The sequence below is a fragment of the Rhinoderma darwinii genome, assembly GCF_050947455.1.
Source record: "Rhinoderma darwinii isolate aRhiDar2 chromosome 1 unlocalized genomic scaffold, aRhiDar2.hap1 SUPER_1_unloc_1, whole genome shotgun sequence".
NCBI classification, from domain to species: Eukaryota; Metazoa; Chordata; class Amphibia; order Anura; family Rhinodermatidae; genus Rhinoderma; species Rhinoderma darwinii.
The window spans coordinates 265,405-287,750 of record NW_027461645.1 but is presented as its reverse complement, the minus strand read 5'-3'; positions in this window follow the sequence as shown (position 1 = coordinate 287,750).

The window sequence follows — 22,346 nt, the reverse complement described above, 5'->3', positions numbered from 1 at the left end:
AAGCCTATAATGTACCGCTTATGGACAGGGCTTAAAAGGCTTCCATACTTGGCAGCTAGGAGGCCATTGTTAGGCCTCCAGTTGCCATAGCAATAATCGGCACACCCGTGATCTCGTCGCAGTGGTGCCGAACGGCTACAAACCACCTAGATGCAGTGGTGGCAATGGACAGCAGTATCTAATGGGGTTAATCGTTGGGTATCGGACATTGGTTCGGTTCCTACCATTACAGCAGAGCGTCAGCTGTAATATACAGTGGACACCAGTTGCCCAGCTTCTGACCCTGCTCCATCACTGTCATGTACAGTTATGTAACGCAATTTTTGAGTTCAAACAATGGACCTTGAAGAGGTGCTGCTTTGATAAATGGAATCCAAGTCAGGGGATGGAATAATAATTTATTGAGGCTTCGTGTTTCAACGCTGAACTAGCATCTTCTATGGCCAGAGGACCAACAGGGCCACTTTTTATATAGTGTGCTACATTATGTAAATCACTTAATAAACCACCAGAACACAAGTCAAAGCACAGCACTGACGTCATGTGGGGTCAGAGTAATACAAAGAAACTGGGTCAGACAAACATTTAAAAAAATAAACAAAATCATAATAAATGCAGATCAATATAAAATACAGGGTACTTACAGCGATCAAAGTCACAATAGCATGAAGAACGGATTTTATACTGTATATGTGTGTAACAATTATATAAACGGCGAGAGGGACACCCGAGTTACGGCATTTAAACAAAGGGCCACATGAGGAAAGTGAGGAGAGGCAGATTCTGGACAAATAAAACATACTAGGGATCAAAGGAACTCTCCACAGAGGTAAGAAAAAAACAGCGGGATGCTATGGAAATACACAAACCTCTTAACGCCGAAGGACGGATATATCCGTCCTCTGCAGCTACTAGTTCGCGCAGGAGGACAAATATATCCGTCCTGCACTTAAACTGTCACCGTGTGTGTTTACACGGTGACAAGTCCCTGGCAACAGCTATCATAGACAGCTGAGTGTCACAGGGAGCTGTCGAGGGACCAATGACAGTGGTCCCCGTCCAGCGATTGCTGTGATTGGTCAGTCAAAGGCTGTGAGGCAGGGCAAACAGCTGTTCTCACCATTCCTGTCAGATCGTTGAGGAGAACAATGATCCTGCAAAAAGTGAAAAAAAAAAAAGATACTGATCACCCCCTGTACCCCATTCACCCCCTCCCCCCACCTTTGTTCTGTATTATAGTTTAAAATTTCAATATATATATATATATATATATATATATATATATAGCGTTAAGCATTTAGTTAGTGTTAGGCATTAGGTAGCGTAAGTTAGGTGTAGGGCGTTAGTTAGGGGTCAATTAGTTAGACAGTTAGTTAGGGCTAGTGTTAGGGAACATAGGTTTATAGGGTTAGTGTAGTAGGGACGTTTTAGCGTTTTATATATAAAAAAAAATGAAAAAAATGATAGTGTAGCATTTAGTTGGGGTTTAGTAGGGTTCATTATCGTTACTTAGTGTTAGGCATAGGGCATTAGGTAGGGTAAGTTAGGTGTAGGGCGTTAGTTAGGGGGCAAATAGTTAGAAATAGTTAGTTAGGGTCAGTGTTATGTTTATAGTAATAAAATGGCTCAGCGTCTATATTCGGCAGAAGAGGCCTATGCCATGATCTGCTCGGATACAGAAAGCGCAAGTGAGACTGATGAGCAATTTTTTATTTTGTCATCACCCACTAGCTCTAGTGATGAGGAGCCACAGCCAAGGCGCCGCAGGCACGATTGTCCGAATAGACACTAGTGCCATTGACACGGATTAGGTTCCCACGGAAACGTACACCCCATGTGTTCCAGAATTTAGTTCTGTGACGGGCATCCAAATCAGCCGAGGGGTTTAGGGAGGAGGACTATTTTTAAATCTTCTTTTCAGAGGAGTTATTATTCCTGATGGTTGAGCAGAACAATTTATATGCTGTTCAATTTATCGCGTCACCCCACATCTGATGTCCTGTACGACACCCCTATCTACACAGAAGTAACGATGAGGCAGCACTTTGAGAACATACTGCGCTTCCTTCATTCTGTTGATAACACGCTTTGCCCACCCAGCAGTAACCCCAGCCATGACTGGATTTTTAAAATTAGGTCACTAATAAATAATTTAAATATAATGGTGGTTTCTCTTGGCTCAAATACCCACAAAATCTCTCTCAGACCGGAGCAGGCAAAACTAAATTGGGTATGATCCAACAAATACCCTAAATAACATATATAAAGTACAGTGAAGTTTACCGCTCAGACGGCACTGGTAACAGTCCAATATCATTCAGTATGGGCTCACTCCCAGAAAAATGCAGTGGACAGTCCGCAATCCAATGAGGGTGTGGATGGTAATTCTTATCCTTGTAGTTCCACCAAGCTCCTTATCGTCTCTCTCCACATTCAAAGAACTCCTGGTAGGAAAAGGATCTTATGTCTCTAATAGATGGAAAAAGGAAGAAACATAGTGCAACACCCTCTGCAAAAAGATTGCTCCACGCCAAGTTTAATCCATACTCACAGAAGTAACAAGAAATAAAAGCATCAAGGTAAGTAAAAATCTTTAAAATTTCTAGGCGGCACGCCAAACACTCTCGCCCGACCCTGGCTTTCGCCCTTCCGTCTTCCTCTGGGGCATCAGAGGAAGCCGGAAGGGCGAAACCCAGGGTCGGGCGAGAGTGTTTGGCGTGCCGCCTAGAAATTTTGGATTGCGGACTGTCCACTGCATTTTTCTGGGAGAGAGCCCATACTGAATGATATTGGACTGTTACCAGTGCCGTCTGAGCGGTAAACTTCACTGTACTTAATAAATATTTTAAATGGAAAGTTTGCGGAGACATATACCCCTGAAAAAAATAATGTCGTGGATGAGTCTCTGGTCCTTTTCAAAGGCCGCCTACAATTCAGGCAATATTTGCCAAACAAGAGGGCCCGATCTGGGTTAAAAATGTATAAGCTGTGTGAAAGCGACTCGGGTTACACTCATAAATTCAGAGTGCATGTGTCATGTCCGTAGCTGCGGGCCGTCAGCTCCAATCTCCTCCTGACAGCCGCAGCCATGAGTTGGCAAACGCTGGCCCCAGCCTCCTACTCAGGAGACGCCAGCGCTCGCTTCCACTCACCTCAGCCAGATCCCATAGGGTGCGCGTGCATGCTTGTGCCCGCTCTAACAGGGGCAGCGCGTGCACCGGACTTTGATGAACATCAGGCCGTGAGTACCCTGGACTATTAGAGGGGTCCAGCCCCCTGCTTCGATGCCTGAGCGTTGTTGTTGTTTCCTAATTTTGTCTATGTGATGGCCTCCTAGTGTGTTCCTGTTCGCTGCATTCTATCCTGGTCGAGTACTGTGCTGAGCCAAAGTCGTGCCGTGCTGTATATCACGCCTGACCTGCTTCACCACGCCTGACATCTGCCTGCTGCCTAGCTCCAGCCGAGCCTGCCTTGCTACTGTCCGAGCTGCCACAGGTACCCTATCCGAACTATAGACATTGACCTGTGCCCTGTTGGCCAGCTGCCATACCGTCAATGTGGTACGGCCCAGTGCGTCCACAGACCCTTCGTGACAGTACGCTCAGGCCATGGACCCCGCGGGTCGATTCAAGACCATGACGACATCTCAAGAGATGCGGGCGGATATGCTAGACCTCCGTTCTCGACAGGACCAACTTCTCCAGGCGTTGAACATTCTTGCACATCGGCAGGAGGCACAAGCTGCCGTTCTTCCTACTACACTTCCTGGCAGTGTTGATCCTCAGACTAAACCTCTTGGCAGTGTTGACCCGCATGTTTCTTTGCCACTTCCTGGCCGCTATGATGGAGATGCAAGTACCGGTCGTGGATTTCTGAATCAGTGCCAGATCCACTTCAGCCTGTACAGTAGGACATTTTCATCTGATGGCGCAAGGGTCGCTTTCATCATCTCTCTCCTCACTGGCAAGGCTCTTACATGGGCGAACCCTATCTGGGAGAGACAAGGACCAGAGGCCCGTGACTTCCAAGCCTTCCTCTGGACTTTTCGTATGGTGTTTGATGAGCCTGGTTGGGTCTCATCTGCAGCGGCCTCTTTGATTAACCTACGCCAAGGAGAAACCTCTGTGAGTGAGTACGCCATCCACTTCCGCACCCTGGCGGGAGAGCTCTTATGGAACAATGAGGCCCTGGTGGCTGCATTCTGGCATGGACTGGCTCCTAAAATTAAGGACGAACTTGCCGCTCAAGATCTGCCGTCTACCCTGGATGACCTCATTCTTCTGTCCACCCGGATTGATATACGGATCCGAGAACGCCTCCAAGAGGTTCGTCGGGTGGGAGTTCTTCCTAGTCTGGCTCCTACTTTGCAGCAACCCCTGCTGTCCTCAGATATCGATCCTCCTAAGGAGTCTGTGATAATTGACGAGTGTAAGCTATCCACCCAGGAGAGACAACGCAGACGCAGTTCTGGACTCTGTCTTTATTGCGGCCTCGGTGGCCATCTAGTGCGCCTGTGCCCAGAAAGATCTCAAAGCCTAGGGTTGCTTGGAGTGACAACCTTGGGTAAGAGAGGACTTCCGTCTAAATTGTCCATACCTGTGACCATAGTGTCCGGTGAGAGAACGTATCAGGTCTCTGCGTATCTGGACTCTGGGTCTGCTGCTAATTTCATCCGTAGAGACCTGATGGATCTTCTTCAACTACCCACCACCCCTCTGGAGAGCCCATTGACAGTTGCTTCAGTAAATGGACTACCTCTGCCAGACCCAGTTATAGCTGTGACCAAGCCGCTAAGGGTAGGGGCTCTTCACTCTGAACTTCTGTCATTCTATGTCCTATCCAAAGCTGTTAACCCTGTGTTGCTGGGCCTGCCTTGGCTCCGACTGCATGCCCCAGTCCTGGACTGGAATTCTGGGGAGGTTCTCCAGTGGGGCCCTAAGTGCCAAAGCCGTTGCCTGGTGCAGATTTGTTCGGTTCAGCCTTCTCTGCCTCGGTCATTGGCAGGACTTGGAGAGGGGCTTCATATGAAAGTCTTCCTCCTCGGCAGTAGCCGAGTTCTTCTTTGTCAAAAAGAAAGATGGTTCTCTTCGTCCTTGTATCGACTACCGAGGTCTCAACCAGATCACGGTGAAGAATAAATATCCGTTGCCACTGGTCTCTGAACTGTTTGATCGTATACGTGGTGCCAAGATTTTTTCTAAACTAGACCTGTGTGGGGCTTACAACCTAGTCTGGATTCGCCAGGGTGATGAATGGAAGACTGCATTTAACACCCGTGATGGACACTATGAGTATCTAGTAATGCCCTTCGGCCTGTGGAATGCCTCCCGCGGTCTTCCAGGAGTTTGTGAATTACATTTTCCGTGACCGCCTCTATATTTGTGTAGTAGTCTGCCTTGATGACATCTTGATTTTTTCTCCAGATCCTATGATGCATCAGAGACATGTCCGTCAAATTCTGCTACGGTTAAGGGAGAATCGTCTGTACGCCAAGTTGGAGAAGTGCGTGTTTGACAGAGATGCTCTACCCTTCCTGGGCTACATCGTCTCGAATCGAAATGGATCCTGAGAAGGTAAAGTCTGTCCTGGAATGGCCACGTCCTCAAGGCTTGAGGGCCATACAGCGCTTTTTGGGATTCGCCAATTTTTACAGACAGTTTATTCCCAACTTCTCCTCACTGACTTCTCCTATCTCTAAACTCACTAAGAAGGGCATGAACGCCAAGGTGTGGACTCCTGAGGCAGAGTCCGCATTCAAGTCAGCCTCTATCCTCCATCATCCGGATGTCTCTCTGCAGTACTCGTTGGAGGTGGACGCATCCTCTGTCGGTGCTGGTGCACTCCTGTTCCAGAGAGGTCCCAAGGGCAAGTCAATGGTATGTGGGTATTTCTCTAAGCTCTTCTCTTCCGCAGACCGCAACTACTCGATTGGGGATCGGGAGTTACTGGCCATCAAATTGGTTCTGGAAGAGTGGAGACATCTACTAGAGGGCGCAGCTCATCCGATCCTAATTTTTACAGACCACAAGAATCTGACCTACCTCCAGACAGCCCAACGGCTGAACCCTCGTCAGGCCAGGTGGTCACTGTTGTTTGCCAGGTTCCAGTTTGAGCTCCATTATCGGCCGGCGACAAAAATGTGAGGGCAGATGCCTTGTCCAGGTCTTTCGAGATGGAAGATACCATGAAGATTCCACAGAACATTATTGATCCGTCTTGCATTATCTCTGTCAATCCCCTGCAAGTTGGGGACATTCCTCCACGGAGGACTTTTGTGCGGCTGGCTGATCGTGGAAGAATCCTCCGCTGGGGACACTGGCAGGTCATGCGGGGGTCCGTAAGACCCGGGATCTGATTGCTCGTCATTTCTGGTGGCCCACGCTCCCCAAGGACATTATGGACTTTGTTTGTTCCTGTTCTGTATGTGTAACCAACAAGGTCGCTCACTCCAGACCTGCTGGTCTGCTCCAGCCATTGCCTGTGCCCAATGCTCCCTGGCAGCATACAGCTATGGACTTTATTACGGACCTGCCTCTCTCTGCCGGATGCAGTACTTTCTGGGCAGTGTTGGATCGATTTTCGAAGATGGCCCACTTCGTTCCTCTGACCGGTCTTCCTTCTGCTCCTCAGCTGGACAAGCTGTTCATCCAACACATTTTCCGCCTGCACGGCTTGCCGCAGCATATTGTGTCTGATCGGGGGGTTCAGTTTACCTCAAAGTTCTGGAGAGCCCTCTGCGGACTTCTCGGTGTGAAGTTGGACTTTTCCTCAGCCTACTATCCTCAGTCCAATGGTCAGGTCGAGAGGATCAATCAGATCTTGGAGAACTACCTACGCCACTTCATCTCCAAGCAGCATGATGACTGGGTGCAGCTGCTTCTGTGGGCTGAGTTCTCATATAATAATTACACCAGTGAGTCCACAAGGAATACACCGTTCTTCATTGTCTACGGCCAACACCCACAAATTTTTCTCCCTGTGCCCGATACTTCCGAGGTACCTGCGGCTGACTCCGCTTTTAGAGACTTCCTGCAGATCTGGTAGGAGACTCGATCATACATCCTAATGGCAGTCGACCGCATGAAATGGAAGACTGACACAAGGAGAGGAGAACCTCTTCAATTTCTCCCTGACACGAAGGTCTGGCTGTCTTCTAGGAATATCCTGTCGCCTACCCTCAAGATCCCCAACTCCTTCCATGTCTCCCTCCTGAAGCCGGTGGTTCTGAACTGCTATACCAAGACTCGTAGCCCTGCGGTTGCCTCCAGCGGTCCTTCAGACACCTTTATGGTTAAGGAGATCTTGGACACCAAAAAAGTGAGAGGAAAGACTTTTATTTGGTGGATTGGAGGGGGTTTGGTCCTGGAGAGGTCCTGGGAGCCAGAGGAGAACCTCAATGCTCCTACTCTTCTGAAAAAGTTTCTCTCTCGCTCTGGTCCCAAGAGGGGGAGTAAGAAAGGGTGATACTGTCATGTCCGTGGCTGCGGGCCGTCAGCTCCAATCTCCTCCTAACAGCCGCAGCCACGAGTCGGCAAGCGCTGGCCCCAGCCTCCTCCTCAGGAGACGCCAGCGCTCGCTTCCACTCACCTCAGCCGGATCCCGAAGGGTGCGTGTGCATGCTCGTGCTTGCTCTTAAAGGGGCAGCGCGCACCGGACTTTGATGAACATCAGGACGTGAGTAGCCGGGACTTTAAGAGGGGTCCAGCCCCCTGCTTCGATGCCTGAGCGTTGTTGTTTCCTAAGTTTGTCTATGTGATGGCCACCTAGTGTGTTCCTGTTCCTTGCATTCCGTACTATCCTGGTCGAATACTGTATACCACGCCTGACCTACTTCACCATGCCTTACATCTGCCTGCTGCCTAGTTTCAGCCGAGCCTGCCTTGCTACTGTCCGAGCTGCCACAGGTACCCTATACGAACTATAGACATTGACCTGCACACTGTTGGCCAGCTGCCATACCGTCAAGGCGGTACGGCCCACAGACCCTTCGTGTCCGTATGAAGGGAAATACTCCCAAATTGTCCCTCCAGAATGCCCCCCTTCACTCAACAGCAGTGGAAAAATTGTCTTGGAGCTTTTGCATCCTCTTTTGGATAAGGGGTACAATTTGTATGTGGATAATTTCTACACTAGTGTACCCCTCTTCAGGTGCCTGTCTGCAAAAAAAACAGTGGCCTGTCGCACCATACGCCAAAATCAAAAAGGCCTGCCAAAGTCCCTAGTAAACCAAAAATTAAAAGCTGGGGAAATCAGGGGACTTTGTAATGAGGACTTGCTGCTTGTCAAATTCCGTGACAAGAGGGATGTCCTGATGCTTAAATCGATTCACCCAGACAGCAGCAGCCACATTCCTGTACGCTGTACAATTCGTCTAGATAAATACCATTAAGGAAATATCCCACACCCAAAAAAAAAATTCTCACTACACCCCTAGATGAATACCTTAGGGAATGTAGTTTTCAAAATGGGGTCACTTTTGGGGGTGTTACATCGTTCTGAAAGCTCAAATCCTTTGTAAAGAAGGAGTTAGGCCTATAAGTCATTTAAGCTAAAATTATGTCCTGAAAACCATAGAGGGGTTCCAGTCATTTCGTGCCCCACCATGCAGCCAGGCAATGGATTACGTCCTAAGTTGAGGCATTTTTGAACACAGGAGAAACAGGGTTATAGATTTTGGGGGTTTTTCTTCATTCTCATGGTCGCTTTACAAAGAAATCGGTCTTCAAAGTGATATTTTTATGACAAAAGTGATTTTTATTTTTCCACCTGCTATGAATTAAATTTAGCAAAATACTCACTACACCCCTAGATAAATACCTTAAGGGGGTCTAATTTTCTAAATAGGGTCATTTATGGGGAGGTTCTATCGTTCTAGCAGCTCAATGCCTCTCCAAATGTGTTGTTTGGCCTAAAACATTTTCAAGCAAAGCATTTGTCCTGAAGGGTGCTCGTTTCGTTTTTGGCCCTGCCGTGTGTCCAGGCAGCGCATTAAGGCCACATTGGGGGTATTTTTGAAAACAGGAGAAACAGGGTGATAGATTTTGGGGTATGTTTCTTCATTCTCATGGTCACTTTACAAAGAAATCGGTCTTCAAAGTGATACTTTTATGACAAAAGTGTCATGTCTCGATTAGGATGTAGGGACGCACACGCCTTCACTACACTATGGGGCAATGCGTGAACTCGCCTAGTACGCTGCCTGGCCCCTGTCAATCGAAGGAAGCAGGGACGGAGGGGGGTTGAACTGACGAACAAGCATTCTGGAGCAACGATGACGTCCTAGTTGCTCCACAATGCTAATTTGCATAAATGTAATATAAACTTTTCCTCTTCAAAGGAGGCACTCTGTGAAAAAATATAATACACTTCAGAATCAGGTTAGCCTAATCTATAATAACCTGTTGGTAGTTCAATACAGACATGTGGGTGACAGACTCCCTTTAAAAATCAAAGAAAGATCTCTAGTGACTGACTACATTAAATTCCGCCCCACCTAGTCACATGGTCAAACTGAGCCACCATTTTGGAAGTGTTTTTTCCAGAAGAGCGTCTGAAGAGTGCTATGCTGAGCTGGTCTACATATACAGTATAAAGTGTGATCAGGTTTGTTTTTTATGTTATGTCTTTGTGTAGTCACATCAAATTTGATCTAGGGGGATGTCTGCAGTAGGGTCAATTTGACGTGTTTTATGTCAGTTTGTGGTGCATCTTGGGTATGCTTTTAGGAGCGTAATTATTTTATTCATTAATCAATCCAAATACATAATTATCAGATATGTCAGTGGTATGATCAGTGTTCTGAACTTTTCATGTTGTTTGCAATATTTATTTTTTTATGTTTTGCCTGTTTTTCTTTTGAAATGCAATTGTACTAAACATCCATCTTTTTGAACTATTTATTCAATCCAGAAGATAAACCTCACTGCCCTCTGACATTGAAGAGGTACCAAATAAATATTTATTCAATAACAATTTTTAATACAGAAGGGAAAAAGGTAATAAATGATTGTGTTTGTATGAAATGCATTTTCTATTCCATTTAAATTTATTATTTACGAAATAATTATTATATTTCTTCAATGGATGTCTTCTAGTTGTGATTTTTTTTCCCTCGAAGATCAAGACCGCAAATAGTTGTAAGTATTGCTCTTTATGTTTTAAAATAATAAATGAAAAATGTGCTCTACATGTTTTTGTTTTTTTTTTGCCGTGGGAAGCTTCATCATCCGAAAGTGATGAAAATCACGGTGTTGCAGAAGCTGTGTTATATTAAAAAAAAAAAAAACTATTTCAAGATTAATAATTTTTTCATATACATTTTTCAGGTGGGTGTTGAGCAGCCATCCCAAACTGTTGCAAGAGAAGGGCGCAATATACACGAGGTGGCTTCACCAAATGTAAATATTGTAATATTATGCTAAAAAATGCAAATAAATAAAAAATATTAAAATCTATATTCAATTTGTTTACAGGAAACACCCACCAGTCAGGTTCTCCCAGGACCGTTCCAGTGCAGCGTGGCAGTCACAGACTTGTATTTTTAAGAACATTTCATAATTTAAATTCTTACAATTAACATTTTTTTGAAGGTCAAAACTTCTACTATGCATTAATGCTTGTGTTATCATACCCTTTTGTACCGTAGTTTAAAAAACATTTACCCCTAATGTCATTAATCTCCCATATTCAGGCATTATCTTTTAAAAATATTTTACCATGTCTAATGTTATAAAGGGAACAAAGCCATGTATGCTGTATTCACATTGTTTGCTGCTCAATAATTTTTTTTTTCATTCTCTAGGGTTCCACACGGCCCATCAGGGAAGATGAGGAGGAAGAGGATTATCAAATCTATATCAACGGTGAACTCCTCAACCAACTGATGGAGGCTCGTCCGCTGCTGTGGGACCAGTCTGATCACCTACACGCAGACCACACTGCAACCCAGCGCCTATGGGAGGAGGTCTGGGAGGACCGGACATCCCCACAGAAGTGTGATAAGTATGAGCTATTGAGAATGTTTATTAAACGCTAAACAGCACTCTGTATCCAGGCCACATTTAGAATTTTCTAGGTTTAAGTATGTATTTTATACTGATGACCTATCCACATAATCGGTAACTGCAGCTCTGGTTCTATGCACTGATCATGAGGATAGGCCATCAATTTTTAGTGGCTGGAAAACCCCTTTAATCCTAACCAAATCCCCAACTCCATTTGCTGAAATGCAGCCCCAAACTTGCAAGGAACCTCCACCATGCTTCACTGTTGCCTGCAGACACTCATTTTTGTACCGCTCTCCAGCCTGTCTGCAAACAAACGGCTTTCTGTTACAGCCAAATATTTCAAATTTTGACTCATCAGTCCAGCACACATGCTGCCATTTTTCTGCATCCCAGTTGCTATGTTTTGTGCATAGTCAAGTCGCTTGGCCTTGTTTCCATGATGAATCAGCATCATCCATTTCTCTTCGTTACCACCCAGCTTCTGGCAGTGCACAGACACACAGCGTGTCCTCGCGAGATCACGCTGTGACGTCACTCACTTCCTCCCACAGGAACTTCATCACGTCGGATGAGCGAGGACACGCTGTGTGTCTGAACTTCCAGAACCTTGGTGGTAACGAAGAGAAGTGGATGATGCTGATTCGTCAGCATCATACACTTCTATTCACAACGCCCAGCTAGTAAAAGAAGTAAAAACGCCCAGATGTACACACACACAATACACGCCCACTTGGACATAACTTTAAACACGCCCAGTTATACTTAAGAAAGGCTCATTTGCATAAATATAAAAATGGTCATAACTTGGCCAAAAATGCTTGTTTTTGAAAAAAACAAAAACTTTACTGTTATCTACATTGCAGCGCCGATCTGCTGCAATAGGAGATAGGGGTTTGAAAACATACAATTAACCCTTCTATATTTTAAAGCATTCTTACTTTACAACATTCTTTCACAACTGCCTAAAACTTTTGCACAGTACGGCGGATGTCGGGAAGGAGTTTATAAACTATTGCAAAATGTATTAGTGTTTTTTTTTTAATTCGATCATTATCTTTTTATACTTTTTGAATGAAGATCACATACGAATATGATCAAATATTTAAAAAAACTAAAATATTTACATGGGGTGTCCATACTGTCACTCTGGATTCTCCTGTAGTGTGGGGGAATTTATGAATACAGTAATAAGAAGCAAGGTTCACGGTGACAATTCAGCCTCTCTGCTTTGAAAGTAAACAAGGTTTTCCTCTTCTTGTTTAAATCCACAATAATTTTCATCCATGGATCCCAGGAAAAGCTTCTACTTCCACTAAAAAAACAAACACTCTTATTGGCTAGTACATTCCAAACGAGAGTATGGATTCTTCTCTATATGAATTCTCTGATGAGTTTCAACATTTTATTTCCTTATAAGACATTTTTTACATATAGAACATTAAAATGGCTATCACCCAGTGTGAATTCTTTGATGATCCCAACGTTTGCCTTTAGTAATAAAACATTTCCCACATTCTGAGCATCAAAAAGGCTTCTCCTAGTGTGACTTCTCTGATGTCTAACAAGACCTGATTTTTGTGTAAAACATTTCTCACATTCTGAACATGAATACGGCTTCTCTCCTGTGTGACTTCTCACATGTCTAGCAAGATGTGATTGATTTGTAAAACATTTCCCACATTCTGAACATGAATATGGCTTCTCTCCTGTGTGACTTCTCTTATGTACAGCAAGACTTGATTGATGTGTAAAGCACTTTCCACATTCTGAACATGAATATGGCTTCTCCCCTGTGTGACTTCTCAAATGTACAGCAAGAATTGATTGATGTGTAAAGCATTTCCCACATTCTGAACAGGAGTATGGCTTCTCCCTTGTGCGACTTCTTCGGTTGGTAAAACGACTTGGGCCTTTTGTAAACTTTTTATCACATTTAAATCTTTTACCCCCTTTCTGAGATGTACTTGTGGTAACAATCTGTGATTGGTCAGGAGAAGGTTCCTCGTGATTAGGGAAATTATATGATAGATCTGTACTGTGAAGTCCTGGATGTACATTAAGGGTAATGGGGTTTTCTCCTGAAGACTGTTGCATGATATCTTCATCTTCTACTTTATAATTTAGCGATAACATGAACTTCCCCTCTGAGTTTTTACTGGGATTTTCTGTTAGGATTAAAAATGGATTAAGTTAATTTTTATTTTTTTCAAATCACAAAGTAGACACATTTATAATATTTCTATAAGGCTGAGGAAAAACATACAGTCTTTAACCCCTTCAGGACCCAGCCTGATTTTTTCAAATCGGACATGTGTTACTTTATGTGGTAAAAACATCGGAATGCTTTTACCTATCCAAGCGATTCTGAGATTGTTTTCTCGTGACATGTTGTACTTTATGTTAGAAGAAAATGTGATCGATAATTTCAGTATTTAGTTCTGATAAAAACCAAAATTTTGAAAAAAATTAGCAAAAATTTGCATTTTCCTACATTTAAACGTATCTGCTTGTAAAACAGATAATAATACCACGCAAAATAGTTACTAGTTAACATTTCCCATATGTCTACTTTATGTTTGCATCGTTTTTTGAACGTTCTTTTATTTTTCTAGGCTTAGAACTTTAGCATCAATTTTTCAGGGACCAGTTCAGTTCTGAAGTGGCTTTGAGTGCCTTTTATATTAGAAAATCCCCAGAAGTCATCCTATTTGAAAACTGCACCCCTCAAGGCATTCGAATCAGCATTCACAAAGTGTTTTAACCCTTTAGGCGTTTCACAGGAATTAAAGCAAAGTAGAGGTGAAATTTACAAATTATTTTTTTTTGCCAAAATTCATTTCTAATGCATTTTTTTTGTAACACAGAAGGTTTAGAAATGCAACTCAATATTTTATTACCCAGATTCTGCAGTTTTTAGAAATATCCCACATGTAGCCCTAGTGCGCTAATGGACTGAAACACAGGCCTCAGAAGCAAAAAGGAGCATCCAGTGGATTTTGGGCCTCCTTTTTTTTTAGACTATATTTTAGGCACCTTGTCAGGTTTGAAGAGGTCTTGTGGTGCCAAAACAGTGGAAACACCCCAAAAGTGACCCCATTTTTGAAATTTTCTAGGGGCATAGTAAGCATTTAGACACCACGGGTCTTTTGCAGAATTTATTAGAATTAGGCCGCGAAAATGAATATCACCATTTTTTTCAACTAAAATGTTGCATTTTCTCATTTTCACAAGGGATAAAGGAGAAAAAAACAACCAATTTTTGTAAAGCAATTTCTCCCGAGTATGGAAATACCCCACATGGGGTCATACATTTTTTCATTAAAAATGAATTAACCCTTTCAGGACTGATCCATATTTTGCTTTCTTATTTTCGTTTTTCACTCCCCACATAACTTTTTTCTATTTCCGTCAATACAGCGGTGTGAGGGCTTCAGAGGCTCTGTCACCAGATTATAAATGCCCTATCTCCTACATAATCTGATTTGCGCTGTAATGTAGATAACAGTGGTTTTTATTTTGAAAAACGATCATTTTTTAGCAAATTATGAGCAATTTTAGATTTATGATAATTAGTTTCTTAATAGACAACTGGGCGTGTTTTTACTTTTTACCAACTGGGCGTTGTACAGAGGAGTGTATGATGCTGACCAATCAGTGACCAATGAGCATCATACACTTCTCATTGTTCCAGCCCAGATTCTTTCACTGCACAATCACACTAACAATGGGCTGGAACAATGAGAAGTGTATGATGCCGATTGGTCGCTGATTGGTCACTGATTGGTCAGCGTCATACACTCCTCTGTACAACGCCCAGTTGTCTATTAAGAAACTAATTAGCATAAATCGAAAATTGCTCATAACTTGCTAAAAAATGACAGTTTTTCAAAATAAAAACCTCTGCGGTTATCTACATTACAGCGCCGATCAGATTATGTAGAAGATAGGGCACTTATCTGGTGACAGAGCCTCTTTATTTCTTGCAGGAGGAGCTGTAGTTTCTATTGACACCATTTAAAGTGCCATAAAATGTACTGGGAAACTGAAAAAAAATTATTTGCGGGTTGATATAAGAAAAAAATCTGATTCCAATTTTTGGGGTTTACGTTTTTACAGCTTTCGCCAAGCGGTAAAAACAAAAACGTTACTTTATTCTGCGGCTCAATACAATTACGGGGATACCAAATTTGTATAGTTTTTCTATATTATACTAATTTTACAAAGAAAAATCTCATTGTTAAAACAAAAATTGTTTTGTTTCACCACATTCGGAGAGCCGTAACTTTTTTATTTTTCGGTTGATCGAGCAGTGGGAGGTCTTATTTTTTGCGGGACGAGCTGCAGTTTTTATTAGTACAATTTTTTCGTACATAAAAAGTGATCAAAATGTTGTATTTCATTTTTTTGGAGAGTAAAGGGAAAAAAAAAAAAAAAAAAAAGATTTTGGCAGTTTAAATTATTTACGTTTTTTTGACGGTGTGCGAGTTAGATAATGGTATAATGTAATAGCTCGGCCTTTTACGGACGTAGTGATACCAATTTTATTTTTTGACATTACTTTAGAAGAAAAATGGGTAAAGGTTTTTTTTTAACTTTAAACTTTTTTCTCTCTCACTACTAAAAACTTTAATTATTACACACATTTTATTAGTCCCCTTAGGGGACTTGAACCAGCGATCGCTGGTATAATATACTGCAATACTAATGTATTGCAGTATATTGTTATTTTTACAGGCTTCTGTAACTGCACGATCGCTGTTCCTGTCCGTTAGTCCTGGGTGTCAGGTGTAATACACAGCCAACACCCGCAGCGTATGAAGCGGGCTCAGCATGTGAGCCCGCTCCATACAATCAACCCCCGCACCATGACGTGCTATTAAGTCACAGTGCGTAAAGGGGTTAATGCACAGCGGATGGTGTGAATATTGCAATTTTCCACGGATATGCCATTTTAGTGCATAATATGTCGTGCCCAGTTTGTGCCACTGAAGACAAATACCTCAAAACTTTAAGCGGGTTCTCTTGGGCGCAAACTGCTGTTTGGGCACGCTGCAGGGCTCAGAAAGGAGGGATGCTATTTTGCTTTTGGAGTGCAGATTTTGCTTGGTAGTAGCTCTGTTTGGGGTCTTGCTGGTATTTCAGTTTATAATGTGGGGGCATATGTAGGCTGTGCGGGGTACATCAGGGCATAATAAGAGGGTATAATAATGCGGTAAATAAATAATTCATTCATATGTGGCCGGTGTCGCCAGATACTTTGAGGAATTGGGTGGAGGCACAGAAGTTACTAAAAAAGCATCAGTTGGAAAGGGCAGATAAGACAATATTTCTTAAACAACAATATTATGAGGAAGAGGAAACAACAGGATGGTTGCTAGCCAAAATGGCACAGAAATATGGGGAGGCGCTTGCTCTGTAGTTATGATAGGGGACGGCTTCCGGACTCAATGTATGAGGCCAACATAGTGGTTCTGCCTACGGAGGGAAAAGATATTCAACTGCCAGAATCCTATAGTCCGGTGTCCCGGTTGACGGCAGATATTAAAATTCTGGTGAAGGTCTTGGCACTGCGGCTCTCTAGAGTAGTGGATGGGGTTGTACATGGGGACCAGTCAGGCTTCATGCCGTCTAAATCGACGGCGGTGAACCTGAGACGATCGTGTTTGAACTTACAGGTGATCCGAGATAATTCTATTGGACGAGCCATTCTTTCGTTGGATGCTGCTAAAGCTTTCGATTGTGTGGAGTGGGGATATTTGTGGTCGGTCCTGGACAGAATCGGGATCGGTCCTAACTATGTACAATGGATTAAGCGGTTATATGTGGCACCAACTGCAAGGATAAGGGCGAACGGTGTGCTCTCTGATCCTTTTTCGTTGGCTAGGGAGACGCGTCAGGGACGTACCTTGTCACCGTTATTGTTCGCTCTAGTAGTGGAGCCATTGGCGTGCATAGTCCGCCAACATGTGGACATACTGGGGTTCAGATATGGGGCGGTGGAGGAGCGTATTGCATCATATGCTGAGGATATGCTGTTGTTTATGGCGGATACCGAGCACACCCTGCCGTTAGTTATGGACCTTATTAAACGCTTTGGGATATATTCAAGATTAACAATAAATTGGTCGAAATCGGCTCTTCTGTTAATAGATCCGGTGGTTCTCCCGACTGGGGAGGTTGAGGTAACGATACCAGCTGTCACTGAATTTAAATACCTGGGGATTAGGGTAATGGCGAGAGTGACGGATTACATGCCCCTTAAGATTCCCTCACACTCCTTCTCTTCATGTCCGTCATACACGGATACTGGCTGGTGACCGGCTCATGCAGCTTTATGTTACCACCGCATGTGTATAAAAATGGCCGGACCATTGTACAGAACAAACACGGTTACACTTTGTGTCTCCCTTATTTCCTCATAGATTGTAAGCTCTTGCGAGCAGGGTCCTCACTCCCCAGGTTTGAATTGTAAATGAACTTTGTCACTATGTAATGTCTGATATTGTTTGTTTCATGTTCCCTCTAAATTGTAAAGTGCTGCTTAACCCCTTCAGGACTGAGCCTGTTTTGGCCTTCAGGACGAAGCCGATTTTTAAAATCTGACATGTGTCACTTTATGTGGTAATAACTCCGGAATGCTTTTACCTATCCAAGCGATTCTGAGATTGTTTTCTCGTGACACATTGGACTTTATGTTACTGGCAAAATTTGCCCGATAGATTCAGTATTTAATTGTGAAAAACACCAAAATTTAGCGAAAAATTGCAAAAATTAGCATTTTTCTAAATTTAAATGTATCTGCTTGTAAAACCGATAGTAATACCACACAAAATAGTTACTAGTTACCATCCCCCACATGTCTACTTTAGTTTGGCATCGTTTTTTGAACATTATTTTATTTTTCTAGGACGTTACAAGGCTTAGAACTTTAGCAGCAATTTCTCATATTTTCAAGAAAATTTCAAAAGGCGATTTTTACAAGGACAAGTTCAGTTCTGAAGTGGCTTTGAGAGTCTTGTATATTAGAAAGTCCCCATAAATCACCCATTTTGAAAACTGCACCCCTCAAAGTATTCAAAACAGCATTCAGAAAGTGTATTAACCCTTTAGGCGTTTCACAGGAATTAAAGCAAAGTAGAGGTGAAAGTTACAAATTTCATTTTTTTTATACAAAATTCATTTGTAATACATTTTTTTCTGTACCACAGAAGGTTTTTCCCAAAAAATTTAACTTATTATTTATTGCCCAGATTCTGCAGTTTTTAGAAATACCCCACATGTGGCCCTAGTTCGGTCATGGACTGAAACACAGGCCTCAGAAGCAAAGGAGCACCTAGTGGATTTTGGGGCCTTCTTTTTTTAGCATATATTTTAGGTACCATGTCAGGTTTGAAGAGGTCTTGTGGGGCCAAAACAATAAAGACCCCCAAAAGTGACCTCATTTTGGAAACTACACCCCTCAGGGAATTTATCTAGGGGTATAGTTAGCATTTTGAACCCACAGTTTTTTTGCTAAATTTATTTGAATTAGTTTGTGAAGATGAAAATCTACTTTTTTCTGAAAAAACGTAGAAATTTTTAATTTTTTCAAGGTATAAAAGAGAAAAAACACCCCAACATATGTAAAGCAATTTCTCCTGATTATAGCAATACCCCATATGTGGTAATAAACTGCTGTTTGGACCCACAGCAGGACTCAGAAGGAAAGGAGCACCATTTGGATTTTGAAATTCTGATTTTGCTGGAATGGTTTTCAGTGCCTTGTCGCGTTTGAAATGCACTGGAGGGAACAAAATAGTGGAAACCCCTGGAAAGTGACCCCATTTTGGAAACTACACCCCTCAAGGAATTTTTCTAGGGGTAAAGTTAGCATTTTGACACCACGGTTGTTTTGCTGAATTCATTGAAATTATTCTGTAAAGGTAAAAATCGACTTTTTTTCTGAAAAAAGGTAGCCATTTTTAATTTTTACAAGGAATAAAGGAGAAAAAGCACCCCAACATTTGTAAAACAATTTCTCCCGATTACGGAAATATGCCATATGTAGTAATAAACTTCTGTTTGGACCCACAGCAAGGCTTAGAAGGGAAGGAGCGCTATTTGGCTTTTGGAGCTCAAATTTAGCTGAAATGGTTTTTGGGTGCCATGTCGCATTTGCAAAGCCCCTGAGAGGCCAAAACAGGGGAAACCCCCCAAAAGTGGAAATTACACCACTTAAAGAATCTATCTAGGGATATAGTGGGCATTTAGACCCCACAAGTCTTTTGCAGGATTTATTAGAATTAGGCCGTGAAAATGAATATCGACATTTCTTCCACTAAAATGTTGCATTTTTTTCAATTTCACAAAGGATAAAGGGGGAAAAAGCACCCCAACATTTGTAAAGCAATTTCTCCCGAGTACGGCTGTACCCCACGTGTGGTCATAAATGGTTTTTCATTAGAAAGTAATTAACCCTTTCTGGAGTGATCCATTTTTTTCTTTTCCTTCTTAGTTTTTTCCTCCCCGCGTTCCAAGAGCCACAACTTTTTTATTTTTCAGTCAATAGAGCGGTATGAGGGCTTATTTATTGAGGGACGAGCGGTCGTTTTTATTGGTGCAACTTTTTGGTACATACAACTTTTTGAGCACTTTTTATTACATTTTTAGGTAGAGCCAAGGTGACCAAAAAAACAGCGATTTTGCCGTTCTAAATTCTTTATTTTTTACGTGAGACGCTCCATACATCACCCCCCACACTACGACATGCTATGTCATGGTGCGCGCAGGGGTTAATGCGCAGCGCATGGTGCGGAGTGAAAATTACAATTTTCCACTCATATGCCATTTTAGTGCATTATATGTTATGCCCAGTTTGTGCCACTGAAGACAAATAACTGAAAATATTAACCGGGTTCTCCCGGGTATGGCGATGCCATATCTGTGGACGTAAATTGGTGTTTAGGCACGCTGCAGGGCTCAGAAGGGAGGGACGCCATTTGGCTTTTGGGGCACAGAGTTTGCTTGGTAGTTGTTCTGTTTGGGGTTTTACTGGTGTTTCAGTTTATAATGTGGGGGCATATGTAATCTGTGCGGAGTACATCAGGGTACATGTTATCTGTGCGGAGTACATCAGGGTACATGTTATCTGTGCGGGGTACATCATGGTATAATAATGCAGTAAATAAATAATAATCCGCAGATATGTGGCCGGTGTCGCACTTATAAATGGTGCCCGATCTTATCCGCTTTTGGACACTACACATTTTGCATCGCCATATTCTGAGAGCCAGAACGGTTTTATTTTTTCTCCACCGGAGCCGTGTGAGGGTTTATTCTTTGCGGGACAATCTGTAGTTTTCATTGGTACCATTTTGGGGTACCAGAAATTTTTTTGATCACGTTTTATTCCATTTTTTGGCAAGCAAGGTGACCAAAAACCATCAATTCTGACAATGTTTTTTATTTGTTTTTTTTATGGCCTTCACCCTGGGCTATAAATGACCATTATACTTTATTCTGCGGGTCGATACGATTACGGCGATACCAGATGTATATAATTTTTTTATGTTTTGCAGCGTTTGTGCAATAAAATCACTTATTTATTAAATAAATTAATTTTTGTGTCACCATATTCTTAGAGCCGTAACGTTTTTATTTTTCAGTCAAAAAAGCGGTGTAAGGGCTTGTTTTTTGCGGGACGGGATGTAGTTTGTATTGGTACCATTTTGGCGTACGTGCGACTTTTTGATCACTTTTTATTGTATATTTTGGGAGGGTTGGTAACCAAAAAATTGTGATTCGGGCACTGTTTTTCGTTTATTTTTTTCGCGGTGTTCACCGTGCGGGAAAAATAATATTACAGTTTTATAGTTGGGGTCGTTACGAACGCGGCGATACTAAATATGTGTACTTTTTTTAACGTGTTAATTTTTTTCCTATAATAAAAGACTTATTATAGGAAAAAAAGCATTCTTTGTTTATGTCACTTCTAACTTTGATTTTGACACTTTTTCAAAACATTTTTATTATCTTTTTTTAACTTTTTTTACTTGTCCCACTAGGGGACACTTAGACTGGCAGCTCTGATCGCTGCTGGAACACATTACACTACACACGTAGTGTAATGTGTTCTAACTGTCATTGTGACGTGACAGTCACACTGACAGGAAGCAGAGGAGGAACGGCCGGAGGCTGATCCTCCGAGGCTTCCGTACATGGCAACCCGGAGGTCATTGTTTGGCCTCTGGTTGCCATGATAAGGATCGCCAGCCCCCGCAAATACATGTGGGGGGCTGCCGATCCGCTGTAAACCTCTTCGATGTGGTGATCGCAATCGACCACCGCATCGAAGGGGTTAATTGCCGATTTCAGCGGCGACAGGCCGCTGATCGGCAACGGGGAGAGCAGGGCTGACACCCTGCACAGTTAACCGCCACTGCGTTGTAGCGCCGCGCGGCGGTTAACTTTTAAAGCGCGGACGTAACTGTACGCCCAGGTGCGCGAAGTTACTGCTTATCTGGACGTACAGTTACGCCAAGGTGCGGGAAGGGGTTAATATGTTGGCGCTATATAAATAAAGATTATTATTATTATTATTATACCATTGTTGCCAAAGATAAAGGCCAAAGTGGAGTCTTGGAACAAGCTCCCACTTTCTGCTTTCGGTAGAACTAATCTGATGAAAATGATTCTCATGCCTCAGGTGCTATATGTTATCCATAACTCCCCTATGTGGATCCCCAAACACTGTTTTAGGAGGCTGCATAACCTTTTTCGAGATCTAGTGTGGAATCGGGGAGTGCCCAGAATCAAACTGGAGAAGCTGCAATTGCCTAAGGACGAGGGGGGCCTAGCTCTGCCAAATGCGTGGGTGTATTACTTGGCTGCTCAATGCCAGTATTTTTGGGGGTGGGAACATGAAGAAAAATGGAGTTCCTGTGCACATATTTTATCATATTTGGGGGTAGGGGAAAATCCGTTGGCAGGACTGGAAGCACACATGTATAAGAGGCTAGCGAGGAATGGACCCACCTTGCTTCTCGTACATAAAGTGTGGTGGCAATGTAAGAAATTGTTGGGGATAGGGGACTGTAATAAATATACTCTGCTTTGGAAGAATCCATATTTGTTGGAATTGTACCAATTGGAGGGGATGCAGGGTTGGGAACAACAGGGCATTGTAAGACTGAGTCAGCTGTATGAGGGGGATACCCTCAAATCCTTTCAGCAACTGAGGGATGGGTTTGAGCTGAATCCACATCTGTTCTATCAATAAATTTGCCATGCCTTACAGACGCAAGCTACCAGGGTAGACCTGGAGATATACACATTGGGAGTGTTGGAATATATTGCGAAAGC